Below are 8,208 nucleotides of genomic sequence, written 5' to 3' on the forward strand. Positions count from 1 at the left end.
AGGTTGCACAAAAATCTGTTTTGTTTTCACCGCGCACAGTGAGGAAGATGGTAAAGAAAGTAAAAAAAAAAACGACCAAAGTTCAAAATTACAGCTCATTTTTTAGTGTGAAATTATGCACCAGAAGCTAAGCTTATTACAGGAGTTTTGTTTCCCATATTTTTTATCAAGGGTACCAATGAGGTGGTGTGTTGCATTACCCAGCAACTTGCAGATTTTCCATCCTTTTCTTGTTATTCATATAGAAAATCGATATGGATATATAAACACAGCTTGGTTTAACAAAACTCTGATTTTGTTGTCTTCTTTCTTAGAAGCAAAAAAGTAGAATTCATCTGGAAAACACCCCACATAAATATGCCCCTGATGTTTTACCATTTAACAGCCAGAAAAGACCAAACTGTTCAGTCATAATCTTAAGATTTTATTAAATAACAAAAATGTTGCAGTCGAAGTGTGATGCTTTTCACCCTCTGTGCTTGATGACAGTCGTTAAACGTCATTCTACTTATTTTTGAACATCGTTTTTCACCTGGTCCAGAAGAGAGCGGGAGAGATTTTGCGCCTTGTCTGAAAGTAGGTGTCAAGCGAGTGCACAGTTCTGTGACGTCTTAGCGAAGTGTGTGAACTGTACTGATTCATGCTGAGGTGCAGAGTGTGTACCTCCTGTATTCACAGCTATATAAATAGCCTCCAGCTGAATATTAGTCAGTAAGTAGATAAAATAGAAGAGATGTAGGAACAAAAAATCCCCTACAGAGAGGATATTAGAAGTTCTATAAAAAATGTATGTTCATGCATGCAGCTCAGATTTAAAGGAATTTGTGTTATCCAGGATTCCACTGTTAAAGGTATTAAACTTTTATTTTAATACAAGTACGATTTAATTACGGAGCCAAAATTCCTTAAAACTTTGATGTGCCTTGTTCAAATTCAAGATAATTTAAGGTCTTGCATTACAAAGATGAATGCACATTTATGAGTTCAGTTGTGGACAAACCATCAAGAGTTTGAGACATGAAAGAAGTGACCCAGTCGGATGAGTCATTCTTCAACACACTCTCAGACGCTTGAATTGTTTTTAACCCTACATTGAAGACAGCTGTTGGCTCTGCTGAAATGTGAGAGGCACTTCTGTTGATCCATTAAAGAGAAGAATGATGTAAAATTGCATCCACTTTTAGAATAATAAAGTTCCAAGTCACAACGAATCACTGATTTAATAGATTTACTATGTTATGTGCAGCAACAGGGTCACACTTGAACCTCAGCTCTAATTACACAGCTCTTTGTTTATTCTCAGCTCTCCCGTTAACACAATTTGTCACATTGTTTCAACCTCAGCCTCCCCGCTTTCTGTTGTTTACCGTTCATCTCTACTTTCTTCATCCCCAAACCTATCTCTTTCATTTCTTATCTTACATCCCTTATCCCTTTGTCCCTTACTTCTCATCTTTAATCCCTACTTCCACACCCCTTTTCCCTCATCACTACCTTGTTCATCCCTCATCTCTCATCTTACCTGTATTGTCCTGGACAACGTGTCTCTACTTTTCCTTCCCCTTACTTACATTATTCCTACCTCCTTCCACCCTCATTCCTACTTCCAGGACCCCTCATCTCTACCTCCTTTACCCCATATCCTTACCACTTTGTTCTCTCATTCCCCCTCCCTACCTCTCTCATTCCTTCATCTCGTATCCTTCATCCCTACCTCATTTATCCAACACCATTCCCTCATTACCCATTTAATGTCTTGTCCTGCATTCTTCCCTTATCACCCCAACATCTCTCAGCCCTACATCTTTCATCAATCAAGTCCACCTACCTCATCATTGGTTTCTACCACTTGCCTCCTTCATCCCTCATCCATCATCCCTATCATTGTCCTGTATCATTTCTTCATCCCCACCTTCATTGAATCACATCCATACCTTAATTATTCTCATCTCCCTCATTTCTGCCTTCTTTGTCTGTCATCCTAATCCTCCTATCCATTTCCCTATGTATCATGCCCTAGGTACAATGTCCTCATCTCTTCTGAAACAGAACCCCATTCTGAGTCTCCTTCTCAGAACCTTCAACCAGTGGGTCTCCCTAGATGGTCCCATCTAAATTCATCAATCCACTGCTTGAACAATGTTCCATAATTCTCATTAATTTAAATAACAGTTTTATTTAAAGGGGTCAGTGTGCATGAAAAAACAAATAAGGATTCAAGGATTTTTATTGTCATACCAGCTCACATTTACATGTTACGGTATCGAGTCCTAGTTAAGAAGCCTAATACTTAAGTAAAAAAAAAACTAAATGTAACATACAAAGGTAAATCTAACAATACATAGCAATCAGTAAAAATATATGCAGCGAAGAGCAAAAAAAAAGAAATAAAAAAAAGAAATATACACAGTTAAATAGTGAAGCTAAAATTAACTTTGCAAAGTACTAAATACACATGTGAAGCATGAGGTAGTGCTTAATATTGCACCTACAAGTGAGTGAAATATTGCACCTTTGTTGGGTGAAGTGTTTAGTGCAGGTCAGTGTGTAGTGAGACTCTGCAGAGTGTGGCTCGAGCTCAGCAGTCTGACAGCTTCAGGGAAGAAGCTGACTCTGAGCCTGGTGGTCTTTCTCTGAATGTTCCTCAGCTGCCTGCCTGAGGGGAGGGGCTGAATCAGTCTGTGTGCAGGATGGGTGGAGTGCTTCATGATGCGGAGGGCCCCACCCCCTACATCTTGATGTGTAGAGGTCAGAGGTGGTATGAAGGCTGCTCCCCATATTCCTCCGTGCAGCCTTTACCACCTTCTGCAGAGCCTTCCTCTCAGCAGCTGTTCCATACATGGGGGTGCAGAGGACGCTCTCCACCACACAGTGGTAGAAGCTCCTCACGACTGAGCTCACAAGTCCAGCATTCCTTAGTTTCCTGAAGAAGTAGAGATGCTGCTGAGCCTTCCTGACCAGACGGGAAGTGTTGGCACTCCAGGTGAGGTCACTGGATATGTGCACACCCAGGTACCTGAAGCTAGGGACCACTACCAGAGCTGCTCCTCCGATGTGCAGAGGAGGGAGAGTTTGTCCCTTCTGAAATCCAACCACCATAGTCTTCTTCACACTGATGCAGAGGTTGTTTTCTCTGCACAACTGCACCAGGTGTACCACCTCCTCTCTGTATTTGGACTCATAATTATTCGTGATTTGTCCCGCTACTTCTGTGTTGTCTGCAAACTTCACTATATGACAGCTGGGATGTCTCGCGAGCAGTCATACGTCAGCAGAGTGAACAGGAGGGGTCTCAACATGCAGTGCTGGGACGAGCCAGTGCTGAGGGTGATGGATGAAGAAACAGGGTTGTGGATCCTGACAGTCTGAGCTAATAAACAAGATAAATGCAAATCTACCTAAAATAAATCATATATCGTCTGTCTGTTTTGTCGAATGGTCTTAGTGAATAGTTTTTTTTTTTGTGTACTTTAACTACTTAACATCTGTAAATTTGTAGAAAAAGTTAATAGTGTGTAAGACTTAATCCACGTTCTGCTATTCTTCTACAAAATTAGCCAATATAAATGGTTTAAATTTCATTAAAGTATTTGCAACCATCTAAAGGACAGAAATACATAAAGACTAACATTTGTACACAAATAGTGTCACAGTCTGTTGTTCAACTTGCCTGCTACTAACGTTCTCTCACCCCTAAGAGGCGATGGAGCTGCAGACCGGAGTTTTGACAGGTGTACATTGTTGCTTCATCAGCTGGAGGACTATATGAGGGTGGTTCGCTGGCTTTTCTACGCCTGAGTGTTTTGCCTACCGTGGTAGTGTTTACCTGGCCAGCATCTTCTGAATTCTGGAAGCTCCACTTGTTTTTTTTTTAGTCTTGATTAACTATCTGTCTCTTTCCTTCGTCATAGGCTGTTCACGCCAAGCTGGGTTTCCCCCTCCTGAACTCACCTCCCGTCAAGATTGGAATCTGCTGCATCTGGTAGCTGCCCTTGCGAGTCCTCCAGCTGAAAGCGCAACCTGTCCACCCACCTTGCTACCTGGAACATCAGAGCGCTCCAACAGTTTCCACGCAGGCTCACACCCCAGACTTGAACTGGCTCTTTCCCCCTGGCGGATCGATCGCCTCCCGAAAAGTGAGCAAAGATCTTTGCTTGAATTATCCAATCTGTTCCTCCACTCACCTTTGTTCTTCTTTTACAGCCTGACTCCTGATCACTCTGCTCACCTCGTTCCTGAGACTGAAAAGAAATAAAAACTTTAAATTTACTCTTCTCTGTCTGAGTGTCCCCTGCATGTGGGTCAAGTCGGCCTTAAAAACTATGACAGAACACTCAGGCCAGCCGGATCCTGCAAAGGCACTCCAGAGAACCGTTTCCGAGCACGGTCATCTTATCCAGGCTCATGGTTCGACCCTCTGCTCTTTCCTCGACCAACAGCGGCAGGTTAGTAAGCAGCTGGAACAGCTCACAGCCTTAATGCACAGCCTTTCAGACCTCACCCAGGTGCCGCATTAATACCATGACCTTAGCCCCGTTTTCAGTAAGACACGGGCCCTTTCTCTACCACCTCACCACCCCTATGATTGCGCAATCGATCTTCTGCCAGGCGCCCCATTGCCCTCCGGCCGGTTATATAAGATCTCCCAGCTCGAGAGGGGGGCAATGGAGAAATATATTGGAGAATCGCTCGCAGCCGGCATCATTTGGCCATCCTCGTCCCCGCTCGGTGCGGGTTTTTTCTTTGTCGGTAAAAAGGATGGCTCCCTATGCCCCTGCATCGACTAGGGGGCTTAACGCCATTACAGTAAAAAATTGGTACCCATTACCTCTTCTCTCAGCAGCTTTTGAGCCTGTTCATGGGGCTACTATCTTTACCGAGCTCGACCTTAGAAACGCATATCATTTAGTTAGGATCCGCCGGGGGGATGAGTGGAAGACGGCGTTCAAGACACCTCTTGGGCACTTTGAATATTTGGTGATGCCGTTTGGATTGTGCAATGCACCTGCAGTTTTTCAGACTCTTGTAAATGATGTCTTAAGAGATTTTTTGGATGTATTTGTTTTTGTATATCTGGACGACATCTTGATTTTTTCCAGAACTGAAGAGCACCGTCGTCATGTACGCTTGGTCCTGCAGGGCCTCCTGGAAAACCAACTATTCGTTAAGGCGGAGAAGTGCCACTTCCACCAAACCTCCATCAGCTTTTTAGGTTTTATCCTTGAGGGTGGGCAGGTTCGCGCAGATCCGGACAAGGTGAAGGCTGTGGAGAACTGGCCAACCCCAACCACTCGAAAACAGTTGCAGCGCTTTTTGTGGTTTGCTCATTTCTATAGGAGGTTTATCCAGAACTACAGCCGCATCGCCAGCCCTTTGACAGCATTAACATCCAACAGAGTACCCTTCACCTGGTCTCCCGAAGCTGAAGCAGCTTTCAGCCTGCTGAAGATTAAGTTTGCTCAAGCGCCGGTGCTCATTCATCCTGATCCTGGAGTGCAATTCACCTTGGAAGTGGATGCTTCTGACACTGGGATGGGAGCGGTGCTCTCCCAGCGTCAGAGCCAGGATGGCAAGCTTCACCCCTGTGCCTTTTTCTCCCGTCGCCTGGGGCCTGCAAAGAGGAATTATGATGTTGGGGACAAGGAGCTGCTGGCCATTAAACTCGCCTTGGAGGAGTGGCGGCATTGGCTGGAGGGGTCTGAGTTGCCTGTGCTGGTTTGGACCGATCATAAGAACCTGTCATATATCCAGTAAGCCAAACGTTTAAATCCCCGTCAGTCACGTTGGTCTCTTTTTTTTCTCAATTTAACCTGTTAATTTCTTACAGACCTGGCACTAAGAATGTTCAGCCCGATGCTCTGTCTCAGCAATTCACTTCTGACGACTCTGAGAAAAAGGCCGCACCCATCCTGCCCCCAAGCTGCACCGTAAGAGCCGTAACTTGGGAGATAGAGGACTGCGTGCGACAGGCCCTCCTCGCTGACCTGGGCCCAGGGACCAGTCTGCCTAACCGCATGTTCGTTCCTGCAGCAGTTCGGGGCCGGTTGATTGCCTGGTTCCACTCTTCAAGAATTGCCATTCACCCGGGGGCCAGTCGAACTATCGCAGCTGTTGCCAGGCGATTCTGGTGGCCCACACTACATCGTGATGTCAGAGAATTTGTATCTGCCTGCCCAGTATGTGCACGGAACAAGACGTCGAGCCGACCACCCGCGGGCCTCCTGCAACCGCTTGCTGTACCTCTCCGCCCTTGGTCCCACATTGCAGTAGACTTCGTCACAGGATTACCATCTTTTCGCGGTATGACAGCCATTATGACTATTGTGGACAGATTTTCTAAAGCCTGTCATCTGATTCCTCTTAGGAGATTGCCATCAGCCCTCCAGACCGCAGAGCTCTTGGTAAAACATGTATTCCGGCTCCATGGAATACCCCAGGACATACTGTCAGATCGGGGACCCCAGTTCACCGCCCGGCTCTGGAAGGAGTTCTGCACGGCTCTGGGGGTGAAGGTTTCTCTGACTTCCGGTTTCCACCCTCAAACCAACGGGCAGGTAGAGAGGCTCAACCAAGAGCTGGAGGCGGCGCTCCGTTGTGTTGCATCCTCCGACCCCGTCGAGTGGAGCACCCACCTGTCTTGGGTTGAGTACTCGCATAACTCGCATGTCTCAGCAGCAACTGGATTTACCCCGTTTGAGGTCTCCCCGGGTTATCAACCGCCCCTGTTTCCGTCCGATGAGAAGGAAATCACGGTGACGTCTGCGCGTCAACACATCCGCATGAGCAAGCGCATCTGGACCGCAGCTACAAAGGCGCTGCATCGGACGGGAGCTCAGAACAAGCGTTACGCCGACAGGCGCCGCGTCTCGGCCCCAACCTACCATCCGGGTCAGCAGGTGTGGCTCTCCACATGGGACGTCCCTAACAAGTCCCTCTCCCGAAAACTATCTCCCAGGTTCATCGGTCCTTACTCCATCGAGTCCCTGGTTGGGCCTGCCTCAGTTCGACTTCGTTTGCCTGCCAGTTCCGGATTCATCCGGTTTTTCACGTCTCCCAAATTAAGCCAGTCAAGACCAGCACACTTTGCCCCCCAGCTGTGCCTCCGCCAGCACCCCAGGACTTCCAGGGCCGCCCAACCTATTCGGTCCGCCGGATTGTGGCCTCCTGTTGACGGGGCCGAGGATGGCAGTACCTCGTTGACTGGGAGGGATACGGTCCAGAGGATCGCTCCTGGGTCACGCGATCCTTCATCCTGGACCCGACGCTCGTCCGGGACTACTGGGACTCCCAGGCCGGATCTTCAAGACCGCCGAGTGGCGGTCGTTGAGGGGAGGTAGTGTCACAGTCTGTTGTTCAACTTACCTGCTACTAACGTTCTCTCACCCCTAAGAGGCGCTGGAGCTGCAGACCAGAGTTTTGACAGGTGTACGTCGTTGCTTCATCAGCTGGAGGACTATATGAGGGTGGTTCGCTGGCTTTTCTACGCCTGAGTGTTTTGCCTACCGTGGTAGTGTTTACCTGGCCAGCATCTTCTGAATTCTGGAAGCTCCACTTGTTTTTTTTTTAGTCTTGATTAACTATCTGTCTCTTTCCTTCGTCATAGGCTGTTCACACCAAGCTGGGTTTCCCCCTCCTGAACTCACCTCCCGTCAAGATTGGAATCTGCTGCATCTGGCAGCTGCCCTTGCGAGTCCTCCAGCTGAAAGCGCAACCTGTCCACCCACCTTGCTACCTGGAACATCAGAGCGCTCCAACAGTTTCCACGCAGGCTCACACCCCAGACTTGAACTGGCTCTTTCCCCCTGGTGGATCGATCGCCTCCCAAAAAGTGAGCATAAATCTTTGCTTGAATTATCCAATCTGTTCCTCCGCTCACCTCTGTTCTTCTTTTACAGCCTGACTCCTGATCACTCTGCTCATCTCGTTCCTGAGACTGAAAAGAAATAAAAACTTTTAATTTACTCTTCTCTGTCTGAGTGTCCTCTGCATGTGGGTCAAGTCAGCCTTAAAAACTATGACAAATAGAAAAAAAAAAACGTAACTTTAGTCTATAAGAATCAGGATAACAAATGTTTTAGATCCTGCTCTGTCTCTAAGTTTATTTACCAAGAAGCCTCTAAGCTGTAAACACCTTGGAACCAAACCACATAATACTCATCAGTTTAAAAAATGACTAAAAGACGGACAGTTCCATCCCAAATGATGGCA

The sequence above is a fragment of the Girardinichthys multiradiatus genome, chromosome 10 (assembly GCF_021462225.1).
Source record: "Girardinichthys multiradiatus isolate DD_20200921_A chromosome 10, DD_fGirMul_XY1, whole genome shotgun sequence".
NCBI lineage: Eukaryota > Metazoa > Chordata > Actinopteri > Cyprinodontiformes > Goodeidae > Girardinichthys > Girardinichthys multiradiatus.